The sequence below is a fragment of the Pseudophryne corroboree genome, chromosome 3 (assembly GCF_028390025.1).
Source record: "Pseudophryne corroboree isolate aPseCor3 chromosome 3, aPseCor3.hap2, whole genome shotgun sequence".
NCBI lineage: Eukaryota > Metazoa > Chordata > Amphibia > Anura > Myobatrachidae > Pseudophryne > Pseudophryne corroboree.
The window spans coordinates 35,954,805-35,979,958 of record NC_086446.1 but is presented as its reverse complement, the minus strand read 5'-3'; the positions used below and the strand labels follow the sequence as shown (position 1 = coordinate 35,979,958).

General features: G+C 49.5%; 1 protein-coding gene across 3 annotated transcripts in view; it reads right to left on the bottom strand.

The window, feature by feature from the left end:
• LOC135054634 (zinc finger protein 239-like) overlaps nucleotides 1-24,628 on the bottom strand; it is a 108,788-nt gene extending 84,160 nt beyond the window's left edge. The window contains exon 1 of one of the 3 annotated variants that reach the window (XM_063957855.1): nucleotides 24,413-24,628. The gene's annotated coding sequence lies outside the window, so the exon portion shown is untranslated. Of the gene's footprint in view, nucleotides 1-22,786; nucleotides 22,960-24,412 lie in introns of those variants that run through there. The other 2 variants (XM_063957853.1, XM_063957854.1) reach the window with 2 other exon arrangements.
• Nucleotides 24,629-25,154: the final 526 nt, after the last annotated feature.

The window sequence follows — 25,154 nt, the reverse complement described above, 5'->3', positions numbered from 1 at the left end:
TCCTGATTGTAGGAAGTGAAAGAAAACGGCCCAGCTGGAATTCCTCAGTAGGAACATTCCTGGCCTCACACCGAGCAACATTTTTTTTTTTTGTTTTTTTGCCATATACGGTGATAATGTTCAACCGTCACATTGAACACTGTACATTATAGTAGTCTACACTGGAGTCAAACGCCGTGTCTATCTCAGCGTCCCTTATTTTGGATAGTGAACCTCGAGAGACTCTAACGATCTCTGCGACATAAGGACAGACATGGGTAGATTTCCTGTCCGTTCTCCAACTCAGGTGCAATAAATTCACCTTAGCACATATCCAAACAGGTGTCGGCGTCGTCGACGGAGACACCCACTCACACACATATTTGCTCCATCTTCTTGGAACATACAGGGCCCCTGTTGCAACCAAGCCTGTCTTAGAGCAGACGCCATGGGTCCTCTGTGAGCGTCTCTTGCAGATCTGGATACCAAGTTCTTTTTGGCTAATCCGGAACAATGAGTATTGTTCACACCCCTCTCTTCCTTATGATTCTCAGTACCTTGGGTATGAGATGACGAGGGGAAAATACATACACCGACTGTAACACCCACGGTGTCATTTGCGTATCCACAGTTATCGCCCGAGGGTCTCTTGACCTGGCGCCATACCGCCGTAGCTTATTGTTGAGGCGAGATGCCATCATGTCTACTTGTGGTAGTTCCCACCGACTCGCCATCAGCGTGAAAACTTCTTGATGAAGTCCCCACTCTCCCGGGTGTAGGCCGTGCCTGCTGAGGAAGTCTGCTTCCCAGTTGCCCGGAATGAACACTGCTGACAGTGCGCTTACGTGATTCTCCGCCCAGCGAAGAAATCTGGTGGCTTCCATCCTCGCCACCCTGCTCCTTGTACCGCCTTGGCGGTTTACATGAGCCACTGCGGTGATGTTGTCTGAGTGAATCAGAACCGGTTGGTCGCAAAGCAGGGTCTCCGCTTGACTTAGGGCGTTGTATATGGCCCTTAGGTCCAGGATGTTAATGTGAAGGCAAGTCTCCTGACTTGACCACAGACCTTGGAAATTTTCTTTTCTGTGTTACTGCCCCCCCCCCCCCCCCACCCTCGGAGGCTTGTATCCGTGGCCACCGGGACCCAGTCCCGAATGCCGAATCAGTGACCCTCGCGAAGGTGAGAACTTTGCAGCCACCACAGGAGAGACACCCTGGCCCTGGGGGATAGGGTGATTAACCGATGCTTCTGAAGCTGTGATCCGGACCACTTGTCCAGTAAGTCCCACTGAAAGGTCCTCGCAAGGAATCTGCAGCCGGGAATGGCCTCTTATGATGCCACCATCTTTCCCAGGACTCGAGTGCAGTGATGCACTAACACCTTCTTTGTGTATATAGATTTCTGACCAGTGTCACGAGCTCCTGAGCTCTCTCTATTGGGAGATACATCCCTTTCTGGTCTGTGTCTAGGATCATGCCTAGGATGGGCAGATGAGCTGTAGGAACCAACTGCGACTTTGGAATATATAGAAACCAGTCGTGTTACCGTTACACTTTCCAGAGAAAGTGATACGCTGTTCAGCAACTGCTCTTTTGATCTCACTTCTATGTAGAGATCTTCTAAATACGTGACAATAGTGACACCTTGCTTCCACAGGATCACCCTCACTTCCGCCATTACCCTGGTCTAAACTGGTAATGACAATCCCGTACCGCAATACTGAGGTACGCCTGATGAGGTGGGTAAATGGGGACCTGAAGGTATTCATCCTTATGTCCCGAACCCCCTTTCAGGATTACAATGACAGCTCTAAGCGATGCCATCTAGAACTTGCCCTTTTTCAGGTATATGTTCAGGGATTTTAATTCAATATGGGTCTGACCAAACCTTTTGGTTTTGGGACCACAACATGGTCAAATAAAAATAATCCCCTCCTTGTTGAATGAGGGGAACCTTGACCACCACCTTTTGAATATACAATTTGTGAAATGCAGTTCACACTGTTTCCCTCTTGTGAGGGGAAGCCGTCAGGGCCGTCGGTGAGGGGGCATTTTTTCTTGTATCCCTGAGACACAATATCTAACAGGTAGTGAACCCACTTGCGGCTGCACTTCCGAAAGCGTGCCCCCACCGGGCCTAGCTCCGCCTGTGGAGCCCCAGCGACATACGGTGGATTATGTAGAGGCCGGGGAGGACTTTTCTCTGCCCCCGCCTCTGGCAAGAAAGGACGCATCTCGGACTTTCTTGTTTCTTTATTCGAAAAGCTACATTTGATAATGTCGTGCTTTCCTAGGCCATGCAGGGATATAAGGCCAAATATCAGAATTACCAGATATAGCCGTGGAGACCCGATCCGATAAACCATCTCCACCCAATCCTCAGCCTTCCATATGCCTCTTAAGGCGGCATCGTCTGTCCATTGTACAGGACACGTCAAGCAGAAATCGACATAGCTTTGTCACTAGGACCCAGTATACTCATGTCTCTATAGGCATGCTATATAATAGCATGGGTCCGGCACTCCTCAATGAAAATACACTATTGCATCGGTGCCTTCACATGTACTGCTGTACACAAATATAGTTACCCCAGTGCGGCACTCGATTCTTAACAAACGGACTCTGGAGACCAGTAAAGTTTCAACAACGTTTCAGTGCTCGCAAGCACTTTCGTCAGGTTTCTAAGATTAAACTGAACATTACATACCTTAAATACACGTGCACCCGTGAAAAACGCCGCGCCGGGGGTTGAGGAAAGACCTCCTCCTTTCCGGCCACAGCTAATTACGTCATCCTAAAGTGACTCCCATCACCATAGTAACATACAAACATTAAAACAGCGAATCTGTAAATGCATAATCACATGATTACTGAATTGAACAGGGAACATATCAACATTAACCACTATCTCTGATATACATTAACATAAATATCCGGTCATCCAAAACAGCTAAAGCTCAAATATTCATTTAGCCCACGCGGGGCTACTACATCTAGCCGGTGAATCCATTGCACCTCTCTAGAAAAGCTTTGGGATGTTTTAAATGTGGCTGTACAACTTGCAGTTACTTGATACCAGGTGATTCATTTTATCACCCCCATACGGGCAAAAAATTCTTGATCCGTCACCACCTTACTTGTAATTCGAGTTATGTGGTTTACCAGATAATTTGCCCCTGTGGCCTTTCATATATAGGAAAGACCCAGGGGAGATTTAAAGATCGTATGGCGATGCACAGGTCTGCAATAAGAGCAGCTTTAAGTAGCAGTACAAGATCAGATCAACCTGTTGCACGCCATTTTGCAGAATACAAACATTCGATTGCAAGTATTAAATATCGGATGATCGACTGGGTAAAAAAACCAGTGAGAGGAGGTGATAGAAACCGGTTATTAATTCAGCGAGAGGTGCAATGGATTCACCGGCTAGATGTAGTAGCCCCGCGTGGGCTAAATGAATATTTGAGCTTTAGCTGTTTTGGATGACCGGATATTTATGTTAATATATATCAGAGATAGTGGTTAATGTTGATATGTTCCCTGTTCGATTCAGTAATCATGTGATTATGCATTTACAGATTCGCTGTTTTAATGTTTGTATGTTACTATGGTGATGGGAGTCACTTTAGGATGACGTAATTAGCTGTGGCCGGAAAGAAGGAGGTCTTTCCTCAACCCCCGGCGCGGCGTTTTTCACGGGTGCACGTGTATTTAAGGTATGTAATGTTCAGTTTAATCTTAGAAACCTGACGATAGTGCTTGCGAGCACTGAAACGTTGTTGAAACTTTACTGGTCTCCAGAGTCCGTTTGTTAAGAATCGAGTGCCGCACTGGGGTAACTATATATATATATATATATAATAAGAATTTACTTACCGATAATTCTATTTCTCGTAGTCCGTAGTGGATGCTGGGGACTCCATAAGGACCATGGGGAATAGCGGCTCCGCAGGAGACTGGGCACAAAAGTAAAGCTTTAGAACTACCTGGTGTGCACTGGCTCCTCCCCCTATGACCCTCCTCCAAGCCTTAGTTAGGATACTGTGCCCGGACGAGCGTACACAATAACGAAGGATTTTGAATCCCGGGTAAGACTCATACCAGCCACACCAATCACACCATATAACTTGTGATCTAAACCCAGTTAACAGCATGATAACAGAGGAGCCTCTAGAAAAGATGGCTCACTACAGCAATAACCCGATTTTTTGGTAACAATAACTATGTACCAGTATTGCAGACAATCCGCACTTGGGATGGGCGCCCAGCATCCACTACGGACTACGAGAAATAGAATTATCGGTAAGTAAATTCTTATTTTCTCTGACGTCCTAGTGGATGCTGGGGACTCCGTAAGGACCATGGGGATTATACCAAAGCTCCCAAACGGGCGGGAGAGTGCGGATGACTCTGCAGCACCAAATGAGAGAACTCCAGGTCCTCCTCAGCCAGGGTATCAAATTTGTAGAATTTTACAAACGTATTTGCTCCTGACCAAGTAGCTGCTCGGCAAAGTTGTAAAGCCGAGACCCCTCGGGCAGCCGCCCAAGATGAGCCCACCTTCCTTGTGGAATGGGCTTTTACAGATTTTGGCTGTGGCAGGCCTGCCACAGAATGTGCAAGCTGAATTGTACTACAAATCCAACGAGCAATAGTCTGCTTAGAAGCAGGAGCACCCAGCTTGTTGGGTGCATACAGAATAAACAACGAGTCAGATTTTCTGACTCCAGCCGTCCTGGAAACCTATATTTCCAGGGCTCTGACAACGTCTAGCAACTTGGAGTCCTCCAAGTCCCTAGTAGCCGCAGGCACCACAATAGGTTGATTCAGGTGAAACGCTGAAAACCACCTTAGGGAGAAACTGAGGACAAGTCCTCAATTCCGCCCTGTCCGAATGGAAAATCAGATGAGAGCTTTTACAGGATAAAGCCGCCAATTCTGACACGCACCTGGCCCAGGCCAGGGCCAACAGCATGACCACTTTCCATGTGAGATATTTTAACTCCACATATTTAAGTGGTTCAAACCAATGTGACTTTTGGAACCCAAAAACTACATTTAGATCCCAAGGTGCCACTGGAGGCACAAAAGGAGGCTGTATATACAGTACCCCTTTCACAAACGTCTGAACTTCAGGGACTGAAGCTAGTTCTTTTTGGAAGAAAATTGACAGGGCCGAAATTTTAACCTTAATGGACCCCCATTTCAGGGCCATAGACACTTCTGTTTGCAGGAAATGTAGGAATCGACCTAGTTGAAAATTCCTCCGTCGGGGCCTTACTGGCCTCGCACCACGCAACATATTTTCGCCAAATGCGGTGATAATGTTTTGCGGTTATATCTTTCCTGGCTTTGATCAGGATAGGAATGACTTCATCCGGAATGCCTTTCTCCTTCAGGATCCGGCGTTCAACCGCCATGCCGTCAAACGCAGCCGCGGTAAGTCTTGGAACAGACAGGGTCCTTGCTGGAGCAGGTCCCTTCTTAGAGGTAGAGGCCACGGATCCTCCGTGAGCATCTCTTGAAGTTCCGGTTACCAAGTCCTTCTTGGCCAATCCGGAGCCACGAATATAGTGCTTACTCCTCTCCATCTTATAATTCTCAATACCTTGGGTATGAGAGGCAGAGGAGGGAACACATACACTGACTGGTACACCCACTGTGTTACCAGAGCGTCTACAGCTATTGCCTGAGGGTCCCTTGACCTGGCGCAATACTTGTCGAGTTTTATAAACATGTGGAAGACTTCTGGGTGAAGTCCCCACTCTCCCGGGTGGAGGTCATGTCTGCTGAGGAAGTCTGCTTCCCAGTTGTCCACTCCCGGAATGAATACTGCTGACAGTGCTATCACATGATTTTCCGCCCAGCGAAGAATCCTTGCAGCTTCTGCCATTGCCCTCCTGCTTCTTGTGTCACCCTGTCTGTTTACGTGGGTGACTGCCGTGATGTTGTCCGAATGGATCAACTCCGGGTGACCTTGAAGCAGAGGTCTTGCTGAGCTTAGAGCATTGTAAATGGCCCTTAGCTTCAGGATATTTATGTCCGTGGTCACCAGGACCCAGTCCTGAATGTGCGGCCCTCTAGAAGATGAGCACTCTGCAACCACCACAGGAGAGACACCCTTGTGCTTGGTGACAGGGTTATCCGCTGATGCATCTGAAGATGCGACCCGGACCATTTGTCCAGCAGGTCCCACTGGAAAGTTCTTGCGTGGAATCTGCCGAATGAGATTGCTTCGTAGGAAACCACCATTTTTCCCAGAACCATTTCATTGATGTACTGAGACTTGGCTCGGTTATAGGAGGTTCCCGACTAGCTTGGATAACTCCCTGACTTTCTCCTCCGGGAGAAACACCTTTTTCTGGACTGTGTCCAGGATCATCCCTAGGAACAGAAGACGAGTCGTCGGAATCAGCTGCGATTTTGGAATATTGAGAATCCAATCGTGCTGCCGCAACACTACCTGAGATAGTGCTACACCGACCTCCAACTGTTCCCTGGATCTTACCCTTATCAGGGAATCATCCAAGTAAGGGATAACTAAAATTCCCTTCCTTCGAAGGAGTATCATCATTTCGGCCATTACCTTGGTAAAGACCCGGGGTGCCGTGGACCATCCATACGGCAGCGTCTGAAACTGATAGTGACAGTTCTGTACCATAAACCTGAGGTACCCTTGGTGAGAAGGGTAAATTGGGACATGAAGGTAAGCATCCTTGATGTCCCGAGACATCATGTAGTCCCCTTCTTCCAGGTTCGCAATCACTGCTCTGAGTGACTCAATCTTGAATTTGAACCTCCGTATGTAAGTGTTCAAGATTTTAGATTTAGAATCGGTCTCACCGAGCCGTCCGGCTTCGGTACCACAACAGTGTGGAATAATACCCCGTTCCCTGTTGCAGGAGGGGTACCTTGATTATCACCTGCTGGGAATACAGCTTGTGAATGGCTTCCAAAACTGCCTCCCTGTCAGAAGGAGACATCGGTAAAGCCGACTTTAGGAAACGGCGAGGGGGAGACATCTCGAATTCCAATTTGTACCCCTGAGATATCACCTAAGGATTCAGGGGTCTACTTGCGAGTGAGCCCACTGCGCGCTGAAATTCATTGAGACGGGCCCCCACCGTGCCTGATTCTGCTTGTAAAGCCCCAGCGTCATACTGAGGGCTTGGCAGAGGCGGGAGAGGGCTTCTGTTCCTGGGAACTGGCTGATTTCTGCAGCCTTTTTCCTCTCCCTCTGTCACGGGGCAGAAATGAGGAACCTTTTGCCCGCTTGCCCACGAAAAGACTGCGCCTGATAATACGGCGTCTTCTTATGTTGAGAGGCGACCTGGGGTACAAACGTGGATTTCCCAGCTGTTGCCGTGGCCACCAGGTCTGAAAGACCGACCCCAAATAACTCCTCCCCTTAATAAGGCAATACTTCCAAATGCCGTTTGGAATCCGCATCACCTGACCACTGTCGTGTCCATAACCCTCTACTGGCAGAAATGGACAACGCACTTAGACTTGATGCCAGTCGGCAAATATTCCGCTGTGCATCACGCATATATAGAAATGCATCTTTTAAATGCTCTATAGGCAATAATATACTGTCCCTATCTAGGGTATCAATATTTTCAGTCAGGGAATCCGACCACGCCAACCCAGCACTGCACATCCAGGCTGAGGCGATTGCTGGTCGCAGTATAACACCAGTATGTGTGTAAATACATTTTAGGATACCCTCCTGCTTTCTATCAGCAGGATCCTTAAGGGCGGCCATCTCAGGAGAGTGTAGAGCCCTTGTTCTTACAAGCGTGTGAGCGCTTTATCCACCCTAGGGGGTGTTTCCCAACGCACCCTAACCTCTGGCGGGAAAGGATATAATGCCAATAACATTTTAGCAATTATCAGTTGTTATCGGGGGAAACCCACGCATCATCACACACCTCATTTAATTTCTCAGATTCAGGAAAACTACAGGTAGTTTTTCCTCACCGAACATAATACCCCTTTTTGGTGGTACTCGTATTATCAGAAATGTGTAAAACATTTTTCATTGCCTCAATCATGTAACGTGTGGCCCTACTGGAAGTCACATTTGTCTCTTCACCGTCGACACTGGAGTCAGTATCCGTGTCGGCGTCTATATCTGCCATCTGAGGTAACGGGCGCTTTAGAGCCCCTGACGGCCTATGAGACGTCTGGACAGGCACAAGCTGAGTAGCCGGCTGTCTCATGTCAACCACTGTCTTTTATACAGAGCTGACACTGTCACGTAATTCCTTCCAACAGTTCATCCACTCAGGTGTCGACCCCCTAGGGGGTGACATCACTATTACAGGCAATCTGCTCCGTCTCCACATCATTTTTCTCCTCATACATGTCGACACAAACGTACCGACACACAGCACACACACAGGGAATGCTCTGATAGAGGACAGGACCCCACTAGCCCTTTGGGGAGACAGAGGGAGAGTTTGCCAGCACACACCAGAGCGCTATATATATATATATATACAGGGATAACCTTATATAAGTGTTTTTCCCCTTATAGCTGCTGTATTTTTAATACTGCGCGTAATTAGTGCCCCCCTCTCTTTTTTAACCCTTTCTGTAGTGTAGTGACTGCAGGGGAGAGCCAGGGAGCTTCCCTCCAACGGAGCTGTGAGGGAAAATGGCGCCAGTGTGCTGAGGAGATAGGCTCCGCCCCCTTCTCGGCGGCCTTATCTCCCGTTTTTCTGTGTATTCTGGCAGGGGTTAAATTCATCCATATAGCCCAGGAGCTATATGTGATGCATTTTTTTGCCATCCAAGGTGTTTTTATTGCGTCTCAGGGCGCCCCCCCCCCCAGCGCCCTGCACCCTCAGTGACCGGAGTGTGAAGTGTGCTGAGAGCAATGGCGCACAGCTGCAGTGCTGTGCGCTACCTTGTTGAAGACAGGACGTCTTCTGACGCCGATTTTCCGGACCTCTTCTGTCTTCTGGCTCTGTAAGGGGGCCGGCGGTGCGGCTCTGGGACCTATCCATGGCTGGGCCTGTGATCGGTCCCTCTGGAGCTAATGTCCAGTAGCCTAAGAAGCTCAATCCACTCTGCACGCAGGTGAGTTCGCTTCTTCTCCCCTTAGTCCCTCGATGCAGTGAGCCTGTTGCCAGCAGGTCTCACTGAACATAAAAAACCTAAAACTAAAATTTTCACTAAGCAGCTCAGGAGAGCCACCTAGTGTGCACCCTTCTCGTTCGGGCACAAAAATCTAACTGAGGCTTGGAGGAGGGTCATAGGGGGAGGAGCCAGTGCACACCAGGTAGTTCTAAAGCTTTACTTTTGTGCCCAGTCTCCTGCGGAGCCGCTATTCTCCATGGTCCTTACGGAGTCCCCAGCATCCACTAGGACGTCAGAGAAATTATATATATATATATTTTTTTTTTTTTTTGCTGTGTACTCGGCACTCACTCTGACAGGCTAGTAGATGCTGCGGTGCCCTCCTGGAGGCGAAGACCTCTGTACAAGCATATGGAAGAAAGGCGGCACTCAAACAGACTTGTATTGCGGTTTAAAAGTGGTCAGTTTAATCCGACATGTTTCGGGGTAATCACCCCGTCCTCAGGGTCATCATAGCCCAAACTGAGCCAAACACATACATATATACACAAAACAATTAACAATAAGGTCTAATCTAACTCACCTGCTTCCCCACGCCATTCTGTACCGCCGGACGCTCAGCCGCACTTCCGCGTCGCTCCCCGGTGACGTCATTGAGACGCGCCCGGATCCGGTTACCATGGAAACCACCAAGCCCGCTCTCAGTCCTCTCGGGATGCGAATGCAAGCTTCGTGCAGCTGGCCCGTGACAGCATCAGACTGCGTTGGTACAGGAGGTGTCTATGCAATGAAACAACACAAAAACAAATGTAAAGCAAGTGAAAACATAAACACATACAGTGCCTTAAATAACCAATAAAATCCCCACCTCCACCAGACAATAATCCAGTGACCCCGCAAAAGACTACACTGTACAATGTTAACATACTCAGTAGAAAATCAAAATATGGTATATAGTATGGTGACAGTCTAAACGCTTAACGACTGTCACTAAACTAAACTAAAAGATGAAAAAAATTTTTTTTTGCTTTAATAATTTTTAGTGTTTTACATAAAGCACTGTAGCCCCAGATTTTCATTAAGACCCCGTGGTGACAGGGTTCCCAGCTTAAAGATCCATCTTGATTCTTTTTGCAAAAGAATCCTGTCACGGTCCCCCCCTCTCAAACTTTTGGGGACATGGTCAATCAATATGGCCCTAATACTAGGGACCCCATGTTTGTACAACAAGCAATGTCGTGCAAAAGGTTGATCACTGTTACCTTTTTCAAGTGCTTTTTTTATAGCACTTCTATGTAGTGCCATACGCTCTCGAAACTGGCGAACTGTTTTGCCCACATAGGCTAAGCCACATGGGCAAATCAGTAAGTACACTACATGGGTAGATGTGCAAGTCAACCGGTGCCGGATGGGCAACTTCCTGCCCGTATGGGGGTGGTTGAAGGTGCTACCTGTCATGAGGGTGTTGCACGTGGCACACCCCAAACATCTATAGCAACCCAGTTTGGTGCGTAAAAAATGGGTTTCCTGTAAAGCTGTCATGCCTGAAACATCCAATTTAACAATGCGGTCTCCTAGATTACTTCCCCTGGTGTAACTGGGGAGAAGAGACGTCTTAGCTAAAGATGAGAGTACCGCCTCAGTCTGTATAATGGGCCATAGTGCCTTGGCCCGGCGTACCCTCTTAGTGCTAGCTACATTGTACCTATTGACCCAAGGGAGTTTGGGGCCACTGTGAGCCTGCCTGTGGTTGGAAGGGCCAAGGGCCTCAACTCTAGAAATACCGAGGGCCTTAGCCCTGGCCTGATGCAATAAGCCCGATGGGTAACCCCGTTCTGCAAATTTTGCCTGCATAAGGTCAAGTGCCGTCTCTGTTTCCTTGGGGTCCGACGTAATACGTCTGACACGCATGAACTGGGAAAAAGGTAAACCCCACCGCAATGGGGCCGGATGAAAGCTAGAGTGATGAAGCAACATGTTCCTATCGGTATTTTTGGTGTATAGGGAAGTAGACACTTGTCCACCCAAAATCGTAATTTTAACATCCAGATAATTAATGGAAGAACTATCTACAACATACGTAAACTGTACTGGATGTTGGGTGGCATTATGGTCCTCCCACACAGCTATCAATTCATCTCGAGAACCCGTCCATAAAACCAGTAGACCGTCGATATACCTTCTATAATAGAGTAACCGTGGCATAATAACGGGATCGAGGTAAAACATGTGCTTCTCTAACTGATACATAAAAGCGTTGGCGTACGACGGGGCCACTGCGGACCCCATCGCACACCCCGCTAGTTGGAGCAAAAAACGACCATTAAAAACAAAATAATTACGGGTAAGTACTTTTTCCAACAATCTTAGGAAGATCGAAATCTCAGGCCCCTGATAGAGCTCATTACCCTCTAGTAAGCATCTGACTGCTTCAATGCCTGCCGCGTGAGGAATACTCGTGTACAAGCTAGTGACGTCAGAGCTACACAATAACGTATCAGCAGGTATGTTACCTAGATGTTGGAGCTGTTGTAGCAAGGAAGTAGTATCCTTGAGATAAGAGGGGAGGGCCTGAATAACAGGATTCAAATAAGCGTCAAGGTACACCGACACTGGATGATAGAGTGACCCCCTAGCAGACACAATGGGCCTGCCAGGGGGATCCACCAATGTCTTGTGGACCTTGGGAACTGTGTAAAATAATGGGGCCCTAGGGTGTTCAATGGTGAGTGCTCGGACCACTTCACTAGATATCATACCTGCTGTATTGGCCTCTCGTAATATTAAATCAAGTTCGATTTTATACTCTTTAGTGGGGTCCCTGGTAAGTTTTTTATAGACCTGAGTATCATTAAGCTGTCTGTCACATTCTCTAACATAATCGGTTAAATTTAAAACCACAATGGCTCCACCCTTATCGGCCTTACGCACAACAATATCAGTGCGAGCCGATAATGCTTTTAAAGTGGCCAATTCCTCCTTAGATAAATTAGAGTGTATAATGTCCGACCTAGCGGTATAGTCCTCTGACTCCAACATCCGTAGGAAAGTCCGTATGGACGGGTTCTGGCTTGGGGGATCAAACTGTGAACGGGGGGCTATGCGCCGCAGCTGTGCAGGGATATCCGTAGTCATACTTTGTGGCATAGAATTGTTAAAATGTTCCTGCCGCCTCAATGAACGTCCCAAACGGTGTACCTCAACTTTCCACTCCAATGGGTCAGCCAGGACTGTGGGGACAAAAGAAAGACCCTTCGCCAGCAGGCGATATTCTTGATCCGTGAGGGGGACTGAAGATAAATTAAACACTAGCTCTCTCAGGTCCTGGGCGGTTTTGGTGCGGGCAATTCTTTGGTTCTGCCGCGACCTCCGCGTCCTCTCCCTCTTCTGGCGTGGGGGGTGCGGTTGGAACGAGTCCGGACGCCCAGTGGGCCTTGGCCTAAAGGGAAATTGCCGTCAGATTGTGATACGGAACCAGATGCTCCTTCAGAGTCACTAGCTGAGGTACTTGCCCCTAGCTGTTGTTCTCGTCTTCTCCGTGGGTTGGACCGCCAATTCGATTGCTGGTGGTCCCTAGATGTCCTAGTACCACCTAGCCAGGGGTACACCTCTCGTTGCTGATAGTCTCTTTGAACAGTGGCCAATTTCTCTTTCTTAAACCTTACCAATTCTTGGCGGTAGATTTCAACTTGAGTCGTGAGCTTAGTAGCCCATTCATTCTGAGTATCCTGCTGTAACGTAGGTCCCCAAAAGTTTGAGAGGGGGGGACCGTGACAGGATTCTTTTGCAAAAAGAATCAAGATGGATCTTTAAGCTGGGAACCCTGTCACCACGGGGTCTTAATGAAAATCTGGGGCTACAGTGCTTTATGTAAAACACTAAAAATTATTAAAGCAAAAAAATTTTTTTTTCATCTTTTAGTTTAGTTTAGTGACAGTCGTTAAGCGTTTAGACTGTCACCATACTATATACCATATTTTGATTTTCTACTGAGTATGTTAACATTGTACAGTGTAATCTTTTGCGGGGTCACTGGATTATTGTCTGGTGGAGGTGGGGATTTTATTGGTTATTTAAGGCACTGTATGTGTTTATGTTTTCACTTGCTTTACATTTGTTTTTGTGTTGTTTCATTGCATAGACACCTCCTGTACCAACGCAGTCTGATGCTGTCACGGGCCAGCTGCACGAAGCTTGCATTCGCATCCCGAGAGGACTGAGAGCGGGCTTGGTGGTTTCCATGGTAACCGGATCCGGGCGCGTCTCAATGACGTCACCGGGGAGCGACGCGGAAGTGCGGCTGAGCGTCCGGCGGTACAGAATGGCGTGGGGAAGCAGGTGAGTTAGATTAGACCTTATTGTTAATTGTTTTGTGTATATATGTATGTGTTTGGCTCAGTTTGGGCTATGATGACCCTGAGGACGGGGTGATTACCCCGAAACATGTCGGATTAAACTGACCACTTTTAAACCGCAATACAAGTCTGTTTGAGTGCCGCCTTTCTTCCATATGCTTATATATATATATATATATATATATATATATATATATATATATATATATATATATATATACATATATACACACACATATCTCTTAAGACAGCATCATTAATATAAATATATATATCCCTACATATATATATATATATATATATATATATATCTCTATACATACTAGGGTCTCTATCTCTGCTGATAAGGTACCTGTCCATGCTGCCACAGCGCTATAAACCCATGCCGACCCAATCGCCGGTCTAAGTAGTGTACCAGAATGTGCACGCTATCTGCAGGATCCCTGAGAATAGCTGTAACATCAGGGCTGCCTTTTGCGACACCCTAGGGGAAGATTTCCATCTTATCCTGGCCCTAGTGGGTAAAGGATACTGTCTGGGAAATCTTTGTGGGAAGCTGCAGTCTTGCCTGGAGATTCCCGCTCTTTTTCCTCATGAGAGGAGGGAAAATTACTTCAGCTTTCTTCCCCTTACACCTGTGTACCCTCGTGTCAGGGACAGATGAGTCATCAGTGATATGCACATTTCATTACAATAAACATATATTGAATACTGTACTGCCAATCTGGCTGTAATTTTGCATTATCATAGTCGACACCGAAGTCAAACTCTGTGTCGATATCAGTGTCTATTATCTTGGATAGTGAACATTGAGAGACTCTGACGGACTCTGCTACATAGGGACAGACCTGGGTAGATATCCTGTCTGTTTCCTAACCTTCTTTGTGCAATAACTTTATCTCAGCACTAATTTACACATATCCACACAAGTGTCGGCGTTGTCGACGGCGACACCTTCTTACACACATTATCTCCATCTCCTCCTTATGGGAGCCTTCTACATCAGACATGTCGACACACGCGTACCGACACACCATACACACAGGGGAATCTCTTTTTGAAGACAGCTCCCCCACAAGGCCCTTTGGAGAGACAGAGAGAGAGTTTGCCAGCACACACCCCAGCGCTATATGACCCAGGAATAACACAGTAACTCAGTGTTTACCCAGTAGCTGCTGTATTATATGATTTGCGCCTAAATTTATGTGCCCCCCCCCCCCCCTCTTTTTTCCACCCCTCAATCGTGATTCTGCAGGGGAGAGTCTGGGGAGCTTCCTTCCAGCGGAGCTGTGAAGAGAAAATGGCGCTGGTGAGTGCTGAGGAAGAAGCCCCGCCCCCTTCATGGCGGCTTTCTGTCCCGCGATTTTGTGTGAATAATGTGTAGACATACAGTGCCTACCTGTATGTCTGCTTACTTTTGCCAAAAGGTACCTTATTGCTGCCCAGGGCGCCCCCCCCTGCGCCCTGCACCCTACAGTGACCGGAGTGTGTGGTGTGCTGTGGGAGCAATGGCGCACAGCTGCAGTGCTATGCGCTACCTTATATGAAGACAGAAGTCTTCTGCCGCCGATTTCACTCCACGCCGTGCTTCTTGCTTCTGGCTCTGCGAGGGGGACGGCGGCGCGGCTCTGGGATCGGACCGCCAATGGTTAGTACCTGTGTTCGATCCCTCTGGAGCTAATGGTGTCCAGTAGCCTAAGGAGCACAACCTATCCCGCAGTTGGTAAGGTTTGCTCCTCTCCCCTCAGTCCCACGTAGCAGAGAGTCTGTTGCCAGCAGAAGCTCTCTGAAAATAAAAAACCTAATCAAAATACTTTTCTCTCAGCAAGCTCTGTAGAGCTCACTAAGGTGCACCCTTCTCGTTCGGGCACAGATTCTTAACTGAGGTCTGGAGGAGGGGCATAGAGGGAGGAGCCAGTGCACACCAGTAGACCTAATTCTTTTCTAGAGTGCCCTATCTCCTGCGGAGCCCGTCTATCCCCATGGTCCTTACGGAGTCCCCAGCATCCACTTAGGACGTTAGAGAAATATAAATATAATTATGATTATTATTATAAGCAGCATCACAGAGTATATGTCCTAAGAACGCACTATGAAGATTGCAACAATGCGTACTATAAAACCTAAACTGTATACTTTGAAAAGCAAAAATAAACAAAAAATAGGATTTTAATTACCTACCGGTAAATCCTTTTCTCCTAGTCCGTAGAGGATGCTGGGGTCCATATTAGTACCATGGGTCCACCAGGAGCCATTGGCACTTTAAGAGTTTAATAGTGTGGGCTGGCTCCTCCCTCTATGCCCCTCCTAACAGTCTAGAAACTGTGCCCGAGGAGACTACATACTTTGAGAGAAGGAAATACACAGATAGTGGCGAGATTCATACCAGCTCACACAACAAGGCAAATCCGGCCAACATGCCGGAACAACTCAGCAACAGCTGAAACAGTACTGAAACCATAAATAACGCAGAACTTACCTAGGAACCAGGCAGAACTGAACTATAAAACCAATGAAGGAAAATTAAGCGCTGGGCGGGCGCCCAGCATCCTCTACGGACTACTAGAAAAGGATTTACCGGTAGGTAATTAAAATCTTATTTTCTCTTACGTCCTAGAGCAGGGCTGACCAAACCAGTCCTTGAGATCTACCAACAGTTCACATTTTCCAGACCATGTAGCTAGTGCACAGGTGTAATCATTACTAATTAAGATGTGCTGCATTCATTCCTAACTGACAATTCTACAGATCTCCAGGAGGCCTGGAAAACATGAACTGTTGGTAGATCTCGAGGACCGGTTTGGCCAGCCCTGTCCTAGAGGATGCATGCTGGGGTCCATATTAGTACCATTGGGGATGTACCAAAGCTCCAAGAACGGGAGGGAGAGCGTGGAGGCTCCTGCAAAACCGCTTGACCAAACTTGAGGTCGTCAGAGGCCAACGTATCGAACTTGTAAAACTTAGCAAAGTGTTCGACCCAGACCAAGTAGCTGCTCGGCAAAGCTGTATAGCCGAGACACCCCGGTAAGCCACCCAGGAAGAACCCACCTTACGAGTAGAGTGGGCCTTAACAGATTTTGGACACGGCAATCCTGCCGTAGAATATGCATGCTTGATGGTGAACCTGATCCAGCGTGAAATCGACTGCTTAGAAGCAGGACACCCAATTTTCGTGGGATCATAGAGGACAAACAGAGTCAGATTTTCTATGACAAGCAGTCCTCCTCACATAAATCTTTAAAGCCCTCACAACATCCAAGGCCTTTGAAGCAATTGAAGAGTCAGTAGCCACTGGCACCACAATAGGTTGGTTGATATGAAAAGCTGATACAACCTTAGGCAGACACTGCAGACGAGTCCTGAGTTTCGCCCTATCTTCATGGAAGATCAGATAGGGACTTTTACAAGACAAAGCCCCCAATTCCGACACGCGTCGAGCAGAAGTTAAGGCCAACAAAGTGACGACCTTCCACGTGAGAAATTTGATTTCAGCCTCCTATAGAGGCTCAAACCAATCCGACTGCAGGAACTGCAACATCACATCAAGATCCCAGGGTGCCGTTGGCGCCACAAAGGGTGGCTGGATGTGCAGAACCCCTTTCAAAAAGGTCTGAACCTCAGGGAGGACAGCCAATTGTTTTTGGAAGAAAATGGACAAAGCTGAGATCTGGACCTTGACAGAGCCCAATCTCAGGCCCATATCCACACCTGCTCGCAGGAAAAGGAGAAAATGTCCAAGTTGAAACTCCACCGCAGGAAATTTCATGGATTCACACCAAGAAACATATTTTTTCCAAATTCGATGGTAATGTTTAGACGTTACCCCTTTCTTAGCCTGTATCAGGGTAGGAATAACCTCACTCGTGGTACCCTTCAGTGTTAAGATCTGGCGCTCAACCGCCATGCTGTCAAACGTAGCCGTGGTAAGTCTTGATAAGCGAACGGCCCCTGCAGTAGCGGATCCTCCCAAAGAGGTAAGGGCCTTGGATCTTCCAGCAGAAGATCCAGCAGATCCGCGTACCAAGCCCTTCTTGGCCAGTCCGGAGCAATGAGGATTGCCAGAACCTTTGTTCTTTTTACAAGTTGAAGAACTCTTGGTATCACAGGAAGTGGAGGGAACACACACACTGACTTGAACACCCACGGTGTTACCATTGCGTCCACCGCAACTGCCTGCAGGTCTCTCGACCTGGAACAGTACCTCCGCAGCTTCTTGTTGAGGCGGGAGGCCATCATGTCTATGTGAGGAAACCCCCACCAACACCTCCGGATGGAGGCCCCACTTTCCTGGATGGAGGATCGGGTCTGCTGAGGAAGTCTGCTTCCCAGTTGTCGACTCCCGGAATGAAGTTTGCTGACATCGCCACTGCGTGTCTTTCTGCCCAGAGGAGGATTCTTGACACCTCTGACATTGCAGCCCTGCTCTTCGTTCCACCATGTTGATTTATGTAAGCCACTGTGGTCACATTGTCCGACTGCACCTGAACAGCCCGATCCTGTAAAAGGTGTGCTGCTTGCAGAAGGCCGTTGTATACGGCCCTTAGCTCCAGGATGTTTATTGGGAGAAGGGATTCTTGATTCGACCACCTTCCTTGAAAGGTTTCCCCCTGAGCGACTGCTCCCCAACCTCTTAGACTTGCATCTGTGGTTAGAAGGATCCAGTCCTGTACTCCGAACCTTCGGCCTTCAAGAAGGTGTGGTAGTTGTAGCCACCAGAGGAGCGAAATCCTAGCTTTCGGTGACAAATGTATCCTTTGGTGCATATGTAGGTGAGATCCCGACCACTGGTCCAAGAGATCCAGCTGAAAGGATCGAGCATGAAACGTTCCGTACTGCAGAGCCTCGTAGGAGGCTACCATCTTCCCCAGAAAGCGAATGCACTGATAAACCGATACCCCGGTAGGCTTCAAGACATTCCGGACCATTGTTTGAATCGCCAATGCTTTCTCCACCAGTAGAAACACCCCCTGCACTTCCGTGTCTAGGATCATCCCCAGGAAAGACAGCCTCCTTGTTGGCTCCAGATGAGACTTTGGAAGGTTCAGGATCCAACCGTGCTCCTTGAGCAAATGTGTCGTGAGAGCAATGGATCTTAACAACTTCTCACTGGACGACGCCTTGATCAGGAGTTCATCCAGATACAGAATTATGTTCACCCCTTGTTTGCGGAGAAGAACCATCATCTCTGCCATCACCTTGGTGAAGACCCACGGTGCCGTGGAGAGACCGAACGGCAGTGCCTGAAACTGATAGTGATCATCTAACAGTGCAAACCTGAGATATGCCTGATGCGGCGACCAAATGGGAATGTGGAGGTACGCATCCTTGATGTCCAGGGACACCGGGAACTCCCCCTCCGTCAGTCCTGAGATGACATCTCACAGAGACTCCATCTTGAATTTGAACTCCCTGAGATAAGGGTTCACAGATTTTAAGTTCAGAATTGACCGAACCATCCGGCTTCTGCACCACGAAAAGGTTCGAATAGTAACCTTTGTTCCACTGATGAGGCGGAACTGGAACAATGACCTCAGACACTACCAATTTTCGGGTAGCTTCCAGAAGAACTGCTCTGTCTGCCGGCAAAGCTGGCAAGCCTGATTTGAAGAAACGGTGAGGTGGGAGAGTTTGAAACTCCAGCCTGTACCCCCTTGACACTATATCCTGAACCCAAGGGTCCAGGCCTGACGACACCCAGACGTGGCTGAAATACGGTCCACCGTCATGCGGAGGACTTTGAGGTACCAGAAGCAGGTTTCTGGTCTTGGGAATCTGCGGGAGCAGGCTTTTTTCCTTTAGCACGACCACCTCTGAAGAAGGTGTGAGAAGGTTTGTTCTTTCTAGGCCTTGCAGGCCGAAAGGTCTGTGACTTGGCTGGTGTAAAAGGCTTCTTCGTAGCCGGTGCAGCTGAGGGTAGAAAGGGAGACATATCCGCGGTAGCCGTGGCAATCCACGCATCCAGCACCTACCCAAACAGAGCATGACCTGTATAGGGTAGGCCCTCTACACTCTTCCTGGATTCCGCGTCCGCAGACTATTGGCACTACCAGAGTCCCTGCGAGCCGAGACGGACATGGAGGAGATCCCCGTAGCCATGGAACCCAGATCCTTCATGGAATCTACCAGGAACCCTGCAGAATCCTGAATGTTACGTAAAAATAAATCAACGTCATCTTTATCCATCATAGTCAAGACCTCCTGCAGAGTGATTGACCACCTGGCTATAGCTTTAGAAATCCATGCACAGGCAATAGTAGGCCGCAGAATAGCCCCTGAGGCCATGTATATGGATTTGAGCGTAGCATCCACCTTGCGATCTGCCGGGTCCTTCAATGCGGTAGATCCCGGGACTGGTAAAACCACCTGTGTGGACAGCCTGGAGACAGAGGCGTCAACTATCGGCGGAGACCTTCTATCGTCCTCTGGGAAAGGAAAAGCAACCAAGACCCTCTTAGGGATCTGGAATATTTTCTCCGGATTTTCCCAGGCTTTTTCAAAGATAGCATTTAATTCCTTAGCTGCTAGGAAGGCGAGAGCGGCTATCTTACTGTCCGTGAAAAAGGCCTCCTCAACCTGCTCAGGAGGTGTGTCAGTAAGGTGTAACACATCCCTTCCGGCCTCAATCATCAACTGCACCCCTTTAGCAAGTGATGCCGCCCCCCTCGACACATCCCCTTCACCGTCTGCAGCGTCAGAGTCTTGGCAAGTGCACGTTTGTGAGACTGTACCGCAGGGGACCCGAGGAAGCAGTATCCGAAAATACAACCAAAGAGGATTGCAGGACCTGAGTGGCATGTTCAGTTCTAGCAACCCTGTCAGAAATCTGAGAAATAGCCCCCCTAAGGGAGGCTAACCACTCCGGCTCTCTAGCTGGGATCTGCGCTACAACAGTGCAATCCTGTTTACATGGAATGGGACCTTCCTGAGAAGATAAATCCTCTGCAGCATATGAAACAGAGTCTCTAGACATGTTTTCCAATACACCCCACTCACCCCACATACACACAGGGCAGACAGAGTTTTTCCCCCAAGAACGGCAGAGAGACACAGAGATTGGAGCCAACCCACACACTGCGCTATTACAGGTATAGGGAGACCCTAACCAGCGTTGTGTCCCTTAATAGGTGACACAGTCTTTACACAGCCTCCCCTCCCTTCTACAACCCCGATACCGTACAGATAGCTGGAGTTGCACTGGAGGTACTGATCTTCCACTTGCATCCGACTGCAGGCAGGAAAATGGCGCTGAATGCTGCTGGGTCCGCTCTGAGAAGCTCCGCCCCCTTAATGGCGCTGTCTTCTCGCTCTTCATAGATTATACTGGCCTGAGGTTTTTGTGTGCTGGCTGAGATCCGCAGATCCCGACAGGCTGGAATGGTCAGTGTAGGGTCAGGCGCTGGCTCAGGGCGCCCCTCACAGCGCCGCACCTAGCTACCACTGAGCCGTCCGGGAGCGAAGTTAATACTGCGCTCCTACCCTGTAGCCGCCATCTTCACACCGACCCCCCGCTTGTTAGTGGGGGGTCGGTGACTCACTCGCCACACTTCAGCTCTGCAAGGGTGTGGCAGCATGCTGCTGGGGTGAGCGTTCCCCTGCGGCGGGGAGCGATCTATCCCCTCTGGAGCTCAGTGTCCAGTCAGCGGAGACAGTGGCTCAGACTCCGCAGGGCGGACACTGCTCCCCCCTCAGTCCCTCGAAGCAGGGAGGCTGTTGCCAGCAGCCTCCCTGTAAAATAAAAAACTCTAAAATAAACTTTACTAAAGAAGCTCAGTAGAGCTCCCCTAGCTGTGACCGGCTCCTCCGGCACATTTTCTAAACTGAGTCTGGTAAGAGGGCATAGAGGGAGGAGCCAGCCCACACTGTTAAACTCTTAAAGTGCCAATGGCTCCTGGTGGACCCGTCTATACCCCATGGTACTAATATGGACCCCAGCATCCTCTAGGACGTAAGAGAAATAAATGTATATAATGTTTACAGATATTTTGTGGAGAAGGTTACCTGCTACTTGGTTGTAGGGATAGTAAAACTTTACCTAACTCACCCTAATCTGTTGCCGTTCCGATGCGGTTATCAGCGGACATTTTAACTGGACACATACACGGTCTGCAAAGTGGCAGGTGTCGAGGATGCAGCTCCGGCTTCCAGGCTCAGCCGTACAATCTGGATTTTGCAGAGACCGTATGAGGATTGAATGCAGATCCAGCGGCTGCGGCTCTCTGCCTGAGTTGTGGACGGTGTATATTGCCGGGAGTAGCCGTGCTGGTAAGCATCAACGCGTTTCATCTAATAGACTTTTTCAAGAACGGACTCTGGACAAATAGCAGATAACCCTCTCCACAACAGATCTGTGAACATTACGACCTCCTATTTTCCTCCAGCCACAGACCCCGGTCAGCATTTCCCAGAAGTTCCCCTGATCCAGCTGCATAACACTGCTCAGTGACCGTCACACAATGTTATATTGCTTAAGGATAGGTCAACGGTTGTCTCGTGGCCAAGAGTTTCTATCGTCCAAGACCAGAGTTGGACCTCTGCACTGGCAAAGCTGATGCCCTACTCAGTCGGCGATGCTGATTGTACTGTAGGTGTGGGTGTGGTATAATAGACTGCCAATGTTTAAATCAACATATGCCGACACACATAAGGTCAGCAGGGTCGAAAGGTCGACATAATGGTAGACACAAGATTTTTTTTGTGACCACAATCAGTACAAATGTGTACCCTTGCAGGCCCACTTTGCTTGCCATTAGATGTCCACGTGGATAGTAAGTCAAGCAAATGTTGGGAAAACATCTAGAAAACCCCATTATGTGTTAACCGTTCATGAGTTGACCAACTGCCATGTCAACCTGAAGCACTGTAGACCGTTCATCGGTTGGCCTTTTGTACCTGTTGACCGAATGTATGTCGACAATATGGTGCCGACTACTGACTACCTGGCGTAGACACTGTAGATCTATCACCTGGTTACCATAGGAGCAAGTGCATAGAGCCAGGTGCCGCTAAACATTATCTCGGGGGGGCGGTGTGTGTGTGTGTGTGTGTGTGTGTATATATATATATATATATATATATATATATATATATATATAAATAAATAAATGAGTCAGTTGTTCCAATGCGCACCACTGGAGGCTTATCTCTGCTTTACTTTCATCCCAGAAACTGAGAGATAATTTTCCCCACAAAATCACAGGACCACCGCACAGACAGACCACACTGGTAACTATGGGGCTGCAGGGATCCGAGAAGGAAAGATCTTCACTTCCTACATGGGGACAGGAATTATCTAGCTATGTACATATAAGTGCTGGAGATGAGCCAAATGCATCTGCTGTATACAGAGCCCTCTGTCTACTCACTTATACCTTTGAGAGAGGATCACATATTGAATTGGTTCCTAACCACAGCTCCTGCTAGATTCAGCATGTTTCCATACCTTTCCCCATGTTATTTGTCCTATACCCCTCTCCCAATCATGCCGCAGTCACCATCACTCTCCCTGTGCCAGAGGCCCACCTCCCTTTCTCATAGTACCAGTCCCTGCTCTTCCAGTACCAGTCACTCCCCCCTCTCCCTGTAACAGTGCCCCCCCCTCCTCCCAGTACTAGATACACCTCCCTCTCAGTAAGTCACACTCTTCTCCAACACACCCCTCCCAGTACCAGTCACCACCCCCTCTCCCAGTACCAGTCACCACCCCCTCTCCCAGTACCAGTCACTCCCCCCCTCTCCCTGTAACAGTGACCCCCCTCCTCCCAGTACTAGATACACCCCCCTCTCCCAATCACGCCTCCCTCTCAGTAAGTCACACTCTTCTCCAACACACCCCTCCCAGTACCAGTCACCCCCCTCTCCCAGTACCAGTCACCCCCCCTCTCTCCCAGTACCAGTCACCTCCCTTCTAGCAGTAACCCTCCTCTCCCCTCTCTCAGTACCAGTCACCCCCCCCTTTCCCAGTACCAGTCCCCCCCCTCTCCCAATACCAGTCACCCACCTCTCCCAGCACCAGTCCCCGCCTCTCCCAGTACCAGTCACCCACCTCCCCCCTCTCCCAGTAACCCCCCCCCCTTCCCAGTACTAGTCACCCACCCCCGTCCAGTACCAGCCCCCCCTCTCCCAATAACCCTCCCCCTTCTCCCAGTACCAGTCACCCGCCTCTCCCAGTGCCAGTCCCCCCTCTCCCAGTAACCCATCCCCCCCTTCCTAGTACCAGTCACCTGCCCCCCCCCTCCCAGTACCAGTCCCCCCTTCTCCCAGTACCAGTCCCCCCTTCTCCCAGTACCAGTCACCCCCTCTACCAGTAACCCATCCCCCCCGTTCCCAGTACCAGTCACCTGCCCCCCCTCCCAGTACCAGTCCCCCCCTTCTCCCAGTACCAGTCCCCCCCTCTCCCAGTACCAGTCACCTGCCCCCCCTCCCAGTACCAGTCCCCCCTTCTCCCAGTACCAGTCCCCCCTTCTCCCAGTACCAGTCACCCCCTCTACCAGTAACCCATCCCCCCCGTTCCCAGTACCAGTCACCTGCCCCCCCTCCCAGTACCAGTCCCCCCCTTCTCCCAGTACCAGTCCCCCCCTCTCCCAGTACCAGTCACCTGCCCCCCCTCCCAGTACCAGTCCCCCCCTTCTCCCAGTACCAGTCCCCCCCTTCTCCCAGTATCAGCCCCCCCGTCCCAGTACCAGTCACCTGCCCCCCCTCCCAGTACCAGTCACCTGCCCCCCCTCCCAGTACCAGTCACCTGCCCCCTCCTCCCAGTACCAGTCCCCCCCTTCTCCCAGTACCAGTCCCCCAAGTTCTCCCAGTACCAGTCCCCCCCTTCTCCCAGTACCAGTCACCCCCTCTCCCAATACCCCGCCTCCCCCCCCTCCCAGTACCAGTCCCCGTCCCCCCTCTCCCAGTACCAGACCCCCACCCCCACTCTCCCAGTCCCCATTCACAAGTCGTCTCCCAGTAGCAGGCAGACAGGGGACAGGCAGAGGAAGGACAGAACTTACTGTAGCAGAGGAGCCCGGTTCCTGGCAGCAATCACCAGGGGGAGGAGAGTGAGAGAGGTCAGAGGGCGAGCAGCTGGAAGCGAGGCTTGGCATACAGGAAGTGCGGGTCACGTAAGGGGAGTAGCGGCAGGAGCGAGGCTTGGCGTACAGAAAGTGCGGGTCACTGTGGAGGAGTAACCATAGAGACGAGGCTGGGATACAGGGAGGGTGGAGCAGCGGGTGATGGGGTGTATGTGCAGGAATAGCGGGTGAGATGGGAGCATGTAGCTGATGTGCGGTGACTGCTCCCCCCTTGTAGCCTGCCCGCTGCCCCCAGCTGCTGCGTGTCTCACCATACAGGGGCTGCGGCTGCAGGTGGGGAGGCAGCTACAGAGATCTATAAGTGGATAGACAGTCCGGTGTGTTCTGTGCTGTATATATTTGGGGAATCTTCCCCGTCCCAGTATAACCAGCACCATGCTGGAAGCACTAGGCCTGTTCCCAACACCCCTTACTGCATACCTCCCAACATGTCCCATGGACACACTGGGACATGTAGTGCACCGGGTGAGAGGGGATTTGGGTGTGACTCCTCATTCCATGGAAGTATCCAAGATCCCTAACGTAGTAATGAGTCAACATGGACCGGCCGCAGACAGGGTGTTACAAAGTGTTCCCTGATAGGGCGCTCAGGGGCGATAGCAGCTGATGGTATAGAAGTGATTCCACCTCTGTCTTCTCTGCCGTGTTATCACATTGTATA